The sequence below is a fragment of the Ovis canadensis genome, chromosome 6 (genome assembly GCF_042477335.2).
Source record: "Ovis canadensis isolate MfBH-ARS-UI-01 breed Bighorn chromosome 6, ARS-UI_OviCan_v2, whole genome shotgun sequence".
NCBI classification, from domain to species: Eukaryota; Metazoa; Chordata; class Mammalia; order Artiodactyla; family Bovidae; genus Ovis; species Ovis canadensis.
The window spans coordinates 57,068,795-57,085,722 of record NC_091250.1 but is presented as its reverse complement, the minus strand read 5'-3'; the positions used below and the strand labels follow the sequence as shown (position 1 = coordinate 57,085,722).

The following is a 16,928-nucleotide window of genomic DNA, read 5'->3' as shown; positions in this document are numbered from 1 at the left end:
TTTTTATGTCAATTTTAACACCTCAAAAATCAGTGAGGGCAAAGATTGAGTCATCTGTGTGACCTAAGTCTAACTGATGATTGATTGATTGATCCTTTTATTCAGTGAATACCTTTTGTAGTTTATTGTAGGGAATTTGGCCTTTTGAAGATGATAAAGGTTTGGGCAGATGGTATGATGTGGCTTATACTGAATCACTCTAGATGATGTCTTCATGGAGACAGGGGACAAAGCAGTAGTAAGGAAAACCAGTTTGGAGGATTTTTCAGTTCCTAAGATGGGAGAAGTGATGGTGGCATAAACTAGGCTGTAGAGATCACAGGTGCTGGGTTTATATTTTGCAACATGCCTGGTATGTTTCTATTTTCAATGTACTGTTTAATAAATGAATGATACTATATTCCTATATGCCTATACCTCCACACTTTCAAAGCTCTTGACTGACCAATAAATATAAAAAGGCTTGTCTCTGCATATTTACAAAGTAGTCTCAATATTCAAGCTGATGGGTAGGGAATGGGGTACATTATGTAGTTGCTGTGTTCAGCAGAATCATACTTTGTATCATATGCAGTTGGGAACATTTTTATTTTGAATAATTTCATTAGATTTTAATATAGGCAGAGAAAAAGAGTGAAATGGATATGGACTGCATGTTCTGCTAATAACACTGTCGGAAACCTGCAATATTTAGACAAAACCAAGTGACTGGATGCAGAATTCAGCAATCTGCCTGTTTACGCTAAAGACAAGTGTGGTAGTCATTCTGTGCTATCGATGGCCTTATCCCTAAAGTTTCAGTTTGTTGATGCTAGAAATAATTGTGAAATTAACTCTTTGAATATTAAAATGGTACTTTTAGAGATAATTTCTTTAGCACAGAAAAATTTTAATGTAAACATGTCCTCAAAATTCCCTTTTGAAAGAATGGGCAGGTAACATACTGCTCATTTTTCCAAGGAGGAACCTAGAGCACAAATTTTGTGACTTGGCTAAGGTCACACAGTCCTGACACATTCAGAACAAAAGCTTGACGTCAGCAGAGCTGCATCTATTATGTTCACTGTTGTATCCCCGATGCTTAGACTTGTGCTGGCTGAATAAATATTTCAAGAGCAACTGACTGAATGAGTAGATAAATGCAAGTCCAAGATTATATGCAGCACCAAGATTATAATAAAGACCTAACTTAAAATACTAGAAGGATAGTAACTTGGTAAAGGTGTAGAAAATGTGTTCTGCACATATCCATAGTGGTGAAAAACTAGAAATAGTAATTAATATGGGTATGCTTCATTGCTTACTCGTGTCTGACTCTGTGACCACATGAACTGTAGCCTGACAGACTCCTTTGTTCATGAGATTCTCCAGGCCAGAATACTCGAGTGGGTAGCCATTCCCTTCTCTGGAGGATCCTCCCAATCCAGGAATCAAACCCAGGTCTCCTGCATTGCAGGCAGATTCTTTACCAGCTGAGCCACAAGGGAAGCCTAGTAGTTAATATGTATCACATTTTTTAAAAAAATTCTCCATGGTAAAACAATAGACCATGTCAAGTTTTCAGTTTTCAAAAGGTGAATTTAGAGTCAAATAGTTTCATATTCACTTTCATCAAAGTGGTAAATGAACTAAAATATCTTAAAAGTGTACCTTAAAGTTATGACCCTCTCTCATAATGGAAAAACACAAGATGAAAAGCCGAAAACCACCCACTTGAAACACTTTACTTCTGAATTCCTCTCCCTGGCTACAACCTCTTTGAACCCTTGAATGGTTTCTTCTACTAAAAACTTTTATAATAAATTTGTTCTTACATTTCTTGAGTTTTCAATTTTAGACATTTACCTAGAGTGTTCCTTGTTTAGAAAATGAGGATGACCATTTCTTATAACATCCCTTTTTCTACACGCGAGTCCCCTCCATTCTCTCGGAGTCATCACTCCATATTGAAGGGCTTGCCATGTAATGCTGTTCAAAGCTCTTCAAGATAACAGTAAGCAACTGCTTTACTTTCTCATTTTCCCTGGAGTTAATAATGTCTTCTTTCTTTTTAGTTTACTAAACATTCTATGCAGGAGTGATTTCCTAATCTCAGTCTCAAACTGTAATTCTTTTCTCAGTACCGTTCGACATGTTCAAAGATCCCCTAAATCCATTTTTCCCCCTTGGGGAATCCCTCCTTGATCCTCTCCTCTTGCTCCAGTTTGCAGCTCTTGTTCTCTAGGTTTGCTGCATAAGCCTCCTCTGGAGACTCACTGAGAATTTCCTTTGCTTTCTCTAGGGTTGCATCCTAGTGGTAAAGAACCTGTCTGCCGATGCAGGAGACATAAGACATGCAGGTTTCATCCCTGGATCAGGAAGATTCCCTGGAGAAGGGAATGACAACCGACTCCAGTATTCTTGCCTGGAGAATCCCCATGGACAGAGGAGCCTGGTGGGCTACAGTCCATAGGGTCACAAAAAGTCAGATACAACTGAAGTGGCTGAGCACTCACTTACTTCCTCCAGTTAGAAGAGTGTGCCTTCCATCCCTTCCTAGGTCAGAAGGAAGTACTTTTTTTGAGATTTTTCATCCTTAATTTTCTAATAAGCTTTGCTATCCATGTGACCTATAGTTTTTGTTGGAATTGTAGATTGAAGAGAAACTTTCCTCAGGATTTTTAAGAGTTTTACTTTTTCAACTTTCCAGCATCCTGTTTAAAAGCCCACTGTCATTCTTTAATCTAAATAGTTTCTTTTTCCCTTTCTGGATGTTGTTAACATGTTGTCTTTATCCCTAGTGTCTTGAAATTACAAATCATGTGTCTCTCTGTGGCCTTATTGCCTCTTGCTGTTTGTGCCTTCGGTAGGCCTTTGCAATCTCAAAATCTAAGATGTCAGTCCTGGAGAATCTTTTCATTCTATTGGTTTGAAATGTATTTATCCACCAGTGATTCTCTTTTTGTCTTTTTGCAACTTTTATTAGTCAGATATTGGGTCTTCTGAATTGACTTTGTAATTTTTAAATTGTTTCTTTCTTATTTTCTAGCACCTTTCCCCCATATCTCTGTGTAAGAATCTCTCAAATTTATCACTCTGTTTTTTAATGTTTCTTTTTATGTATGCTAATCCTTTTTAAAAATTTCCCAGAGTTTATTATTATTCTAATTATCACCTCTTTTACAATGTCTGCTTGTTCCATTTTTGTGACCATTAAAAAAACTTTATCCGACGCTATCAAATGTATTTTAAAAATTTATTTTTATTTTCCTCCCTGTCCTGAATGTTTCTTCTGAGTCCCTTTTATCACTTGATTGGCCTCTGCCTTGCCATCCTGGTCTGCTGTGAATATTCCAGAGTGAGATAATAGCCTGCTGATTGTATCACCTGTGTGACTGAGCAGACTTTGTATGTTAGTGGTTTTGTTCCCAGATGCTCAGTTTAAAATCCAGCCATTTCATCAGAGGATCCTGACATGTTCCTGTGGGTCTTTTCTCTGGGGTTAGAGTTGATTTCCTATCATTTATCAGTTGAATAACTGGATAAGGCTGTAGGAAACAGAAATATAACTTCAGCGGCCTAATCCTATGAGACTTTTTTCCCTTCCCTCCCAAATCCTATGAAACTTTTTTCCCTTCCCTCCCAAAACAAGGCTAAAGGCCTGATCAAGCTGTGTCTTTAACCACCACCACACAGCATATGGTTTTGATCATTCACATTTCTCACTCATAGTCTCGGGTTGTTCCAATTTCAACCTCATGTTCATATTTTGGACAGGAAGGAGAAGAAACATTGAAGAAGGGAAAGGTAGCACCTATATTAAAATACATGAGTGAATGAGTGAATAAACATACCTGACGTTCCTAGCAGATATCGTTGGTCAAAACTATACCATAAATCCATTTCTGGATGAAAAAGAGTCTGGGAAGTTACGGTTTATGGCTGGACCACTGTCATCCTGAACACAGTCAGGCTTCTACTGGGAAAAATACAGGATGAATATTGAATAGGAAAACTAGCAGTATTCACTATGTAAAAGAAGACAGATAAGACACACTGTCCAAGGTAAATTGAAGAGCTTTACACTCAATATACTGTGTGTACTATTATCTTAAAATCAAATGATACAAGACAAGATTTAAAGGACATGAGTGTATTTGTGTGCTTAATAGTAAGACTAGGAAGCATTTATCCAGGCAAACTTTTGTTAGGTGCTCCATTGTGCTTCCCAGCTCTACTTAGAGTTAGCAAATTATACTATAACTAAACTGTAATATCTTTAAGTATGAAATCTGTTCATAATTATAAATTTAGCATCTAATACATTTTTCTGGCCAAGATTATTTGATAAGTAAAATGAACACATCAAATTATGGTATTGCTATATGACTAAATTTTTTATTGTGTAAATGATCATTCATTTTTTGTTTACATTGAGCATTTAAAGAGGAGGGGGGAAAGGAAGGAGGCAAGGAAGGAAGAGAATAAAATGAAAGAGAAGGAAGGAAGACAAAGGAAGGAAGAAAATTTTGATCACTAGCAGCCAACATAGTTTTGTTTTAAAACGGCAATCTTAACATCCCATCATCTTCTGTTGAAAGACCATTAGAATTAAAATTAAGAGAAATGCAATGGAGGAGCTGATTCGTGTCCTGCTGAAACAGCATCCTGTACTGTGCAAGTTTACACACTCTGATATCTGTCTGCCCGGGTACAACCCCAGTTGCTCTACTTGCTGGTTCTGCAACCTTAGGAAAATTGCTTAATATTCTTATCTCTTTGTTTTCTCATCTGTAAAATGGGAATAGTAATAATTCCTGGCTCATGCAGTTGTGTGGATTAAATGACTGGCCCACATATATAAGCATCTTTGGTGAATAAGCATTTGATAAAGGTAGAAACTGGAAACTGCCAGTGTTACTCACTCAACAAAGTTGTGTCCAACTCTTTGCTACCCTGTGGGCTGTAGCCCACCAGCCCCCTCTGTCCATGGAATTCTCCAAGCAAGAATACTGGAGTGGGTTGCCCTTCCCTTCTCCAGGAGATCTTCCCAACCCAGACTGGGATGGAACTTGGGTTTCCTGCATTGCAGGCAGCTTCTTTACCATCTGAGCCACCAAGAAAACCCAGTGATAAAAGTTAGCTATTTTTTAAAAATATGGATACAAAGAATATTGCAATGAGATTACTGGACAAGAAATTTAACAACTATATACAAAAAGGGATAATTTGCATGATTATCAGCTGTAATTGAGTCCCAGTGGGTCCTATACTCCCCTAGGTATTGTTTTCATATGTATCAAAACATTGATTTATAGTTTTCTGAATCTCCCATAACCCACACACTGGGTGACTTAAACTAATGTATTAAAAAGCTTCTTCACCTCTGAGGACTCTAAGGGAGGATCTGCTTCCAGTGTCTCTGGTAGACTCAGGGATTCCTGGACTTGTGTCTCCAGGACACAAGTGTTTCCCTCCCCATGTATGTCTCTATGCTCAAATGTTCTCTTTTTATACTGACATCAGTTTTGTTGGATTAATGTCTACCTGAAAGACCTCATCTTAACTTGATCCTAGCAAAGACTATTTACAAACAAGGTCACATTTGCAAGTACATGTGTGTTAAGTCTTGTGGGCTTCCCAGGTGGCGCTAGTGATAAAGAACCTGCCTGCCAGTGTAGGAGACAAGAGATGTGGGGTTTGATCCTTGGTTTGGGAAGATCCCCTGGAGGAAGGCAAGGTAACCCACTCCAGTATGCTTGCCTGGAGAATCCCAGGGACAGAGAAGCCTGGTGGGATACGGTCAATAGGGTCACAAAGGGTCAGACATGACTGAAGTGACTTCATCTTAACTTGATCCTAGCAAAGGACCACATTCACGAATACTGGGGGTTAGACCTTCAATATAATGATGTATGTTTATTGAGAGAAAGGATTCAAGATATAAGAAGCATGACTTAGATGAAGCCATAGCTAATATTTTCACTAAATCTGCGTGCAACCCAGATGTCAGCTTGTGCCTCATAGCCTTTGAGCAGGGCATGGAGTTGGTAAGTCCTAAGCTCAGAATGACACCTGTTGATTCCTACTCATTTTTGTTCTTCTGGCTCTGCTGATCTCAGACCACTGTGTCCCTGTGAGCTGTACCGTGCCTCACTGACACAGATGTGAAACTCATCAGGTCCTCAAAAATGATCCACCAACACCAAAAATAGCAGTGAACAATGATGGCTCCACTGAAAAATTTTTCAAGAGTAGGGAGAATTTTTATTGCACAACATAAAGTTCCCAGGACACAACTTGTGAAGACTTTACTAAAAGTTATCTCCAAAGACTTCTTCAGACCCATCAGTTCAGTTCAGTTGCTTAGTCATGTCCGACTCTTTGTGACACCATGGGCTGCAACATGCTAGGCTTCCCTGTCCATCACCAACTCCCAGAGCTTGCTCAAACTCATGTCCATGGAGTAAGTGATGCCATCCAGCTACCTCATCCTCTGCCATCCCCTTCTCCTCCTGCCTTCGATCTTTCCCAGCATCAGACCTTGTACCTGAGGGAATTTTTTTCTTAGTCTATCCTCACTCCTAGATTTTCACCAATACAATCCCCAAGTATCCAGCTCTTTTCTCCTCTTTTAGGCATAAAATTTTACTTCTCTCTTATTCCTTGGTCCAAAATTTATATATAACCACCCCCTGGAAACTATGATATTTTCATTAATGAAAAGTCAGTGTAACATATCATTTTCTTCCACAGAGGGAGGTGAAAAATATGAAATAGATGGAAAAATTAGAAAAGAAAAAATATTCCACAGGAGAATGGAGTGGAAGAAGAGGAATGCTGGATTTGGAATTATAAGATTTCACAGAGATATATAAAATAATAAGTAGATATATTTTATAGTTATTTTTATGTTATAGTTACTCAGTGATTTTTCTTAAGTATGAGAACAGTTTACCCCCATCACTCCTCACAAGAATCTTAACTTGCTCACAGTCATACAGCTAGTAAGAGAGCTGGGATTTGCACCCAGTTACTAAGAATCCATAGACTGTCCTTAGACTGTTTAGTACCATGGGGTCCTGAAAAACAAGAAGTGAAAGATCCTCAGCTCCTGAAAATAATATTAATTTTTATTGATGATTAGATTTCTTTTGAATGAAGAATGTGAATTTATTCTCAGGAAATATCTCATGGGCTCTTTTATTCTTTCAAGAAAATATAAACTAATTATCCCCTATAATGGAAAGACATCTTTTGGGGGTGTTATTTCTAGAAGGTCTTGTAGGTCTTCATAGATCCATTCAACTTCAGCTTCTTCATCATTACTGGTTGGGGCATAGACTTGGATTACTGTGATATTAAATGGTTTGCACTGGAAATGAACAGAGATCATTCTGGCATTTTTGAGATTGCCCTCAACTACCGTACTTTGGACTCTTGTTGACTATGAGGGCTACTCCATTTCTTCTAAGGGATTCTTGCCCACAGTAGTAGATATAATGGTTGCCTGAATTAAATTCACTCATTCACGTCCATTTTAGTTCACTGATTCCTAAAATGTCAATGTTCACTCTTGCCATCTTCTGTTTGACCATTTCCAATTTACTTAATTCATGGACCTAACATTCCAGGTTCCTATGCAATATTGTTTACAGCATCGGATTTTATTTCTATCACCAGTCACATCCACAACTGAGTGTTGTTTTCATGTTGGCTCCATCTCTTCTTTCTTTCTGGAGTTATTTCTCCACTCTGCTCCAGCATATTGAGCACCTACTAACCTGGGGATTTCATTTTTCAGTGTCCTATCTTTTTGCCTTTTCATACTGTTCATGGGGTTCTTAAGGCAAGAATACTGAAGTGGTTTGCCATTCCCTTCTCCAGTGGACCATGTTTTGTCAGAACTCTCCACGATGATGCATCAATCTTCGGTGGCCCTACATGACATGGCTCATAGTTTCATTGAATTAGACTAGGCTGTGGTCCATGTGATAAGTTTGATTCGTTTTCTGTGATTGTGGTTTTCTTTCTGTCTGTCCTCTGACAGATAAGGATAAGAGGCTTATGGAAGCTTCATGATGGGAGAGACTGACTGTGGGGGAAACTGGGTCTTGTTCTGATTGGCACCATGCTCAGTAAATCTTCAACCCAATTTTCTGTTGATGGGTGTGGCTGTGTTCCACACCTTTTGTTCCCTCCCTTTTGTTTGACCTGAGACCAAAATATGGTGGAGGTAATGAAGATACCTCCAAAAACAAGACCAGGAGCTGACTATGTAGCAAAAACAAGACAGGGAACAAACAGCGGCTCAGATCATGAACTACTTATTGCAAAATTCAGATTAAGTTGAAGAAAGTAGGGAAAACCACTAGACCATTTGTGTATGACTTAAGTCAAAACCTTCATGATTAAACAATGGAAATGATAAATAGATTCAAAGGACTAGGTCTGATAGACAGAGTGCCTGAAAAGCTATGGACAGAAGTTTTTGACATTGTACAGGAGGCAGTGACCGAGACCATCCCCAAGAGAAAGAAATGCAAAAAAGGCAAAATGGCTGTCTGAGGAGGCCTTACAAATAGCTGAGAAAAGAAGAGAAGCTAAAGGCAAAGGAGAAAAGGCAAGATATACCCATTTGAATGAAGAATTCCAAAGAATAGCAAGGAGAGCTAAGAAAGCCTTCTTCAGTGATCAATGCAAAGAAAGAGAGGAAAACAATGGAATGGGAAAGACTAGAGATCTCTTCAAGAAAATTAGAGATACCAAGGGAACATATCATGCAAAGACAGGCACAAAAAAGGACAGAAATGGTATGGACCTAACAGAATCAGAAGATATTAAGAAGAGGTGGCAGGAATACACAGAAGAACTGTACAATAAAGATCTTCATGACCCAGATGATCATGATGATGTGATCACCCATCTAGAGCCAGACATCCTGGAATGTGAAATCAAGTGGGCCTTAGGAGTCATCACTATGAACAAAGCTAGTGGAGGTGATGGAATTCCACTTGAGTTATTTCAAATCCTAAAAGATGATGCTGTGGAAGTGCTGCACTCAATATGCCAGCACATTTGGAAAACACAGCAGTGGCCACAGGAAAGGAAAGTCCATTTTCATTCCAATCCCAAAGAAAGGCTATGCAAAAGAATGTTCAAACTACCACACAATTGCACTCATTTCACATGCTAGCAAAGTAATGCTCAAAATTCTCCAAGCCAGGCTTCAACAATATGTGAATCGTGAACTTCCTGATGTTCAAGCTGGTTTTAGGAAAGGCAGAGGAAACAGAGATCAAATTACCAATATCTGTTAGATCATCAAAAAAGCAAGAGAAAACCAGAAAAATGTCTACTTCAGCTTTATTGACTATGCCAAATCCTTTGGCTGTGTCGATCATGACAAACTGTGGAAAAATTTAAAGAGATGGGAATACCACCTAACCTGCCTCCTGAGAAATCTTGATCTCCTGCAGGTCAAGAGGTAACAGTTAGAACTGAACATGGAGAAACAGATAGGTTCCAAATCACGAAAGGAGTATATCAAGGCTATATATTGTCACCCAGCTTATTTAACTTATGTGCAGAGTACATCATGCAAAATGCCAGGCTGGATGAAGCACAAGATGGAATCAAGATTGCTGGGAGAAATATCAATAACCTCAGATACTCGGATGACACCACCCTTATGACAGAAAGTGAAGAAGAACCAAAGAGCCTCTTGATGAAGGTGAAAGAAGAGAGTGAAAAAGCTGGCTTAAAATTCAACATTCGTAAAACTGATATCATGGCATCCAGTCCTATCCCTTCATGTCAAATAGATGGATAAAGAATGGAAACAATGAGAGACTTCATATTTTGGGGCTCCAAAATTACTGCAGATGGTGACTGCAGCCACGAAATTAAAAGATTGTTGCTTGTTAGAAGAAAAGTTATGATCAACCTAGACAGCATATTAAAAAGCAGAGACATTACTTTTCCAACAAAAGTCCATATAGTCAAAGCTATGATCTGTGTGGCTATGAGAGTTGGACTCTAAAGAAAGTTGAGTGCTGAAGAATTGGTGCTTTTGAACTGTGGTGATGGAGAAGACTCTTGACAGTCCATCGGACTGCAAGGAGATCCAACCAGTACATCCTAAAGAAAATCAGTCCTGAATATTCATTGGAAGGACTGATGCTGAAGCTGCAACTCCAATACTTTGGCCACCTGATGTGAAGAACTGACTCCTTGAAAACCACCCTGAAAGACTGAAGGCAGGAGGAGAAGGGGAGACAAGATGAGATGGTTGGGTGACATCACCGACTTGATGGACATGAGTTTGAGCAAACTCTGGGAGTTGGTGATAGACTTTAAGTCTGGCATGCTGAAGTCCATGGGATCACAAAGATTCAGACATGACTGAGTGACTAAACTGAATGAACTGAGCTAAAACTATCATTAAATGCTTTTAAAAACATGCTTTGTTTTAATCTTAACAGTGATACTATCTATAATTTCTGTTATAGAATCAAATTGTACTTTTTGTTTGAACATTATTTCTTTTTTCTATTAGAAATGTGATATATTTGATTTAATTTTTAACAATTTATTTTATATTGAAGTATAGCTGATTAACAATGTTCTGAAGTTTCAAGTGTCCAGGAGTCCAATGGTATCTTAAATTAAAATATACCGGACTACAAAAATGTATTCCTGGCCTAGTTCTATTCAGTCAGATCAAGCCATGGTGATTCTATTCATTTATTGGCACTACACTCTGGAAGTTTAGAATCTGGGGACTTAGGCCAGTTCAGTCAGTTCAGTTCAGTCGCTCAGTCGTGTCCAACTCTTTGTGACCCCATGAACCACAGCACGCCAGGCCTCCCTGTCCATCATCAACTCCCGGAGTCCACCCAAACCCATGTCCATCAAGTCGGTAATGCCACCCAAACATCTCACACTATGTCGTCCCCTTCTCCTCCTGTCCTCAATCTTTCCCAGCATCAGGGTCTTTTCAAATGAGTCAGCTTTTCACATCAGGTGGCCAAAATACTGGAGTTTCAGCTTCAAAATCAGTCCCTCCAATGAATACCCAGGACTGATCTCCTTTAGGATGGACTGGTTGGATCTCCTGGCAGTCCAAGGGACTCTCAAGAGTCTTCTCCAACACCACAGTTCAAAAGCAGCAATTCTTTGGCACTCAGCTTTCTTTATTGTCCAACTTTCACATCCATACACAGCCACTGGAAAAACCATAGCCTTGACTGGAAAAACCATAGCCTTGACTAGACGGACCTTTGTTGACAAAGTAATATCTCTGCTTTTTAACGTGCTGTCTAGGTTGGTCATAACTTTTCTTCCAAGGAGTAAGCGTCTTTTATTTTCATAGCTGCAATCACCATCTGCAGTGATTTTGGAGCCCAGAAAAATAAAGTCTGACACTGTTTCCACTGTTTCCCCATCTATTTCCCATGAAGTGATGGGACCAGACGCCATGATCTTAGTTTTCTGAATGTTGAGCTTTAAGCCAACTTTTTCACTCTCCTCTTTCACTTTCATGAAGAGGCTCTTTAGTTCTTCTTCACTTTCTGCCATAAGTGTGTTGTCATCTGCTTATCTGAGGTTATTGATATTTCTGCCAGCAATCTTGATTTCAGCTTGTGCTTCTCCCAGCCCAGTGTTTCTCATGATATACTCTGCATATGAGATAAATAAGCAGGGTGACAATATACAGCCTTGATGTCCTCCTTTTCCTATTTGGAACCAGTCTGTTGTTCCATGTCCAGTTCTAACTGTTGCTTCCTGACCTGCATACAGGTTTCTCAAGAGGCAGGTCAGCCCATCTCTTTCAGAATTTTCCACAGTTTATTCTGATCCACATAGTCAAAGGCTTTGGCATAGTCAATAAAGCAAAAATAGATGTTTTTCTGGAACTCTCTTGCTTCTTCCATGATCCAGCAAATGTTGGCAATTCGATCTCTGGTTCCTCTGCCTTTTCTAGAACCAGTTTGAACATCTGGAAGTTCATGGTTTACGTATTGCTGAAGCCTGGCTTGGAGAATTTTGAGCATTACTTTACTAGTGTGTGAGATGAGTGCAATTGTGCAGTAGTTTGAGCATTCTTGGCATTGCCTTTCTTTGGGATTGGAATGAAAATGGACCTTTTCCAGACATGTGGCCACTGCTGAGTTTTCTAAATGTGCTGGCATATTGAGTGCAGCATTTTCACAGCATCATCTTTCAGGATTTTAAATAGCTCAACTGGAATTCCATCACCACCACTAGCTTTGTTTGTAGTGATGCTTCCTAAGGCCCACTCTATTTCACATTCCAGGATGTCTGGCTCTAGGTGAGTGATCACACCATCATGATTATCTGGGTCTTGAAGATCTGTTTTGTACTTAGGTCAAACTGGACCTAAATCCCAGATCCATCACTTGTTGCCTGAATAACTCTGGATAAGTTATGATCTCTGTCTGTCCTTGCTTTCCTCATTTGTGAAATGAGAAAAAAAATATTACCTGCTTCATGAGAGTGAGAAGATTAAAATGGCACATACTGCAGTGCCAGGCTTCCCGGGTGGTTCTAGTGGTAAAGAACCCACCGGCCAATGCAGGAGATGCAAGAGATGCTATTTCGATCACTGGGTGGGGAATATCCTCTGGAAGAAGAAATGGCAACCCACTCCAGTATTCTTGCCTGGAGAATCCCATGGACAGAGGAGCCTGATAGGCTACACTCCATAGGATTGCAGAGTCGGACACGACTGAGGCTACTTACCATGCATTACTATGTAGTGCCAAGCACTCTGTTATTCCACAGTAAGATATATCTATGGATATAAATTACTCTATTTGAATGAATTAATTGATTATAATTAGTCAATTTTATTGAAATTAATCCAACATTGATATTTAGCTCTTCCGTTCAGCGGAACTCAATTTTGAAGAAATTCTTCACAATTTTTTTTAATGCCTGAGGTTTGTATCCATTTAGCCTGATATTTGTAACATCTAGTTAATGACATGTTGATGCCATTGGCCAGCAATATTTTGAGGAAGCCCAGTGCAGTGGACAGCATTTCTCTTCAGAAGAGTTTTGCAGTAGAGTGGCCATGAGTATGGACCTTCAAGTATGACTGCCTGCCTTCAAGCCATGACTCTGGCACCTGCTAGTAGAGAGAGCTGCACAAATTAATTTATCCCCTCTGCGCCTCAGTGTTCACATCTACAAAATCAGAACAGCTGTGCTTGATACAACATGAGACCCATATTTTCTACCATGTCATTTATTTGATGTTTATTTATGTTGAAATATTTCTCTCTTGTGGATTTAGGGAATAAACTTTACATTTGCTTTTGAAGAACTACTAAATTTTTTAATAATCACTGGCATATTTTATATTTAAAATCTGAATTCATATATTAACCAAAAAGTATTTTCATAGAGTATAATTAATTGTGATTTCAGGTACATAATAATTATAACATGATAATGAAAGGGATAATACTGACTTTCAGGAGTAAATGCATAGTAAACTGTTTACATTTTGTTTAATCCTTATAACAACCCTATAGTACAGGTTCTAAGGACTTGCCTGGGGCTATTAAGGACTGAGATCCAGGTCCATGTGGCTCCATGCCAGGAAACCTCCCAGAACAAGTGTTGGAAGGGGAGAAGAGGGATGGAATGAGAGAAGTTACTTCTCCTCAGAGCCTTCCCCAAGGCCATCAAACTCAAGGTCTCACCACTACCTAGAGCAAGCTCAGCTCTCAACCCCTGTTTTGTGCTTCTTCCAGCCTTCCTTTCAGATCTGATTTGTTCTTACTTGAAATGACATTTGGAGAAGACACATAAACTCCTTTTACTTTCTCTGGATAGGAAAAAATATTTTTCTTTCATAGGATTGTTGGGTTAGGATGAAGACCTACCAATATATGTTCGCTTGTAAATGGCAGGCTCATTCTGTTTTATAATTCCAACTTGAACAGAATTCTTCCCTGGTACCATAAGATATCTCAGCCTAGTGCACTCCTCACTCTTTCTTCACTGCGGGTCTCCAGAAGAGCTAAGGGATCGATGGGAGGCAGTATACCAGCACTCTCCGGCTTCCCGAGCATCGTGGTGGGGAGTGGCTATGTGTTGTTAATAGTGATGACTACTTTCCTGGGGAATTGTACTGCCCCAGTTGGGTTAAGTGTAGTGGCCCCACTCACAGATGATGGAGGAGATCATTAGTCATAAACTGCTCCCTTGTGCATTAATAGAAGGCTTAAGCACTTGGCATTCTACAAAGTTCATGAAAGATGCCCAGCTATGAATTATCTGGTTCTGTTTTTGTTGTTTTACAGTAAGAGGGAGAAGGAATCAAGGTGGATGGTAAAAATATCAGAGAGAATAGAGTTTGAATTCTGCCCCAGCCATGTATTATTTGCAAGTTATGTTAGAGTTACCTGCTCGGACCCCCTCTTATATTTAAATGAGAATAACAACTATGACCACTCACAGGATTGTTGGGAGGGTTGTGTGAATTCTGTGTTTCATTTGGACCTGGCCTATACTAAGATCACTGATGTATGAGACAACTTTCCTAAGTCTAAATATGAATACTTGTAGGATTTGAGTGCCCATTTGTTCATTCTATTCTACTTGGCTGAATTCTGTGAGTTCAGATTTCCTATTTTATACATGGGTTTATCACTGTGATCTAATGTGGCCGATTGGGGTTTATTAAGGTCTCAAAAAAGTGTATGTTGAATATGCATGCCCAGGAGTATGATCATCTAGGATGCAGTGCTCACAAAATAAAGAGCACAAGACTGGATGTCAAAAGACTTGGATTATGATCATGACTCTACCATAAGCCAACTGTGAGAATCTGGGGACAGAGTGGGAGGTGAATCTGGGGAAAGCATTTTTTTTATTAGGATCGCCAATGTTCTCATATATAAACTAGAAATTTGTAGACACAAATGCTGATCCATGAGCCTGCAATCTGTGCCCATTAAGCATACAAAATCCTGAGCTTCATCCTAGACCAACAGACTCTGAATATTAATGGTAGGGGCGAGGCTAACTTTATTTTAGTAAATGCTTTAGGATTGAGTGCAATGGGATGTGATAATCAGTTTCTTTCAAATTTTGGCATTCAATGGATCTAGATTATCACACTTATTTTTTCAAAAGTTGCTAAAAAAATCATTTGATAAAAGAAGGAAAAAAGAAAATTAACAATCTTCAGAGTGACTGTGAAGCAAAATCTTCTCCTTATTTTCTAGAAATTAAACAGAAATGAGACATCTAAGAACAGAAACCAAGGGTGAGTGAACTTTCTAGGATAACAAACATAAAACTCATGATGTGATGTTTGAGTGTTTAAACTTGGGGCTCCTGAGTTCTGCAGATACTGGAAAATTGTGTTTAGAGAGACTATATGTATTTACCAAATCATTCACAGTATTTGAGGAAATATAATGATTTTCATTAGTAACTGAAGACTTTATAGCTCTGTGCTATTTTAAGTAAAGACCATTAGGAGTCTCTAGTAATTGAATTTTTCCATTGTAGTAACCTTTAGATATATAGCCTTCCACATTGAAGTTGGAAGTGATTAGAACAAGTGTTCTCAAGTTTCTCTTAGCTCTGTTGGTTTTAAAGTATTCTAAATTAATTTGTTAAATGGCATATCCCAAAGGGAGAAACAAAGATTCTTCTTATGATCAGATTCCTAAACTTTCCCTCAAATTGTTGATTGCTAACAGACATGGTTTCCCTGAAGTACACATCTCAGAAAGTATTCAAGGGTATAGTTTTTCCTTCCTTCTTCCTCCTTAATTAGATCTTCAATATATTATTAATCTCTCACACATTGGCATGGTGTTTCCCAGCATACAGGAAAATTTTACAAGTAGTTTTATTTTTATAAGACCATTTGTTATACAGAGCATGTATTATTATATATGTTCATTTTTTAATGAAAGAATAAATTTAAGCAGCGAGAAGTTAGGTGATTCTCTAAGGTTCAGTTCAGTTCAGTTCACTCGCTCAGTTGTGTCCGACTCTTTGTGACCCCATGAACTGTAGCACGCCAGGCCTTTCTGTCCATCACCAACTGCCAGAGTCTCCCAAACCCATATCCACTGAGTCAGCAAAGCCATCCAACCATCTCATCCTCTGTCGTCCCTTTTTCCTCCTGTCCTCAATCTTTCCCAGCATCAGGGTCTTTTCAAATGAGTCATCTCTTCACATCAAGTGGCCAAAGTTTTGGAGTTTCAGCTTCAACATCATTCCTTCCAATGAATACCCAAAACTAATCTCCTTTAGGATGGACTGGTTGGATCTCCTTGCAGTCCAAGGGACTCTCAAGAGTCTTCTCCAACAACACAGTTCAAAAGCATCAATTCTTTGGCACTCAGCTTTCTATATAGTCCAACTCTCACATCCATACATGACCACTGGAAAAACCATAGCCTTTATTAGATGGACCTTTGTTGACAAAGTGATGTCTCTGCTTTTTAATATGCTCTAGGTTGGTCATAACTTTCCTTCCAAGGAGTAAGTATATTTTAATTTCATGGCAGGAATCACCATCTGCAGTGGTTTTGGAGCCCCTAAAAATAAAGTCAGTCCCTGTTTCCACTGTTTCCCCATCTATTTGCTGTGAAGTGATGGGACTGGATGCCATGATCTTAGTTTTCTGAATGTTGAGCTTTAAGTCACCTTTTTCACTCTCCTCTTTCACTTTCATCAAGAGGTTCTTTAGTTCTTCTTCACTTTCTGCCATAAAGGTGGTGTCATCTGCTTATCTGAGGTTATTGATACTTCCCCTGGCAATCTTGATTCCAGCTTGTGCCTCATCTAGTCCAGCATTTCTCATGATGTACTCTGCATATAAGTTAAATAGGAAGGATGACAATATACAGCCTTGACGTACTCCTTTTCTGATTTGGAACCCGTCTGTTGTT

General features: G+C 39.0%; 1 protein-coding gene across 4 annotated transcripts in view; it reads left to right on the top strand.

Annotated features, from left to right (window-relative positions):
* Window positions 1-16,928, top strand: part of KCNIP4 (potassium voltage-gated channel interacting protein 4) — a 1,308,521-nt gene that overhangs the window by 758,582 nt on the left and 533,011 nt on the right. The window lies entirely within an intron of this gene.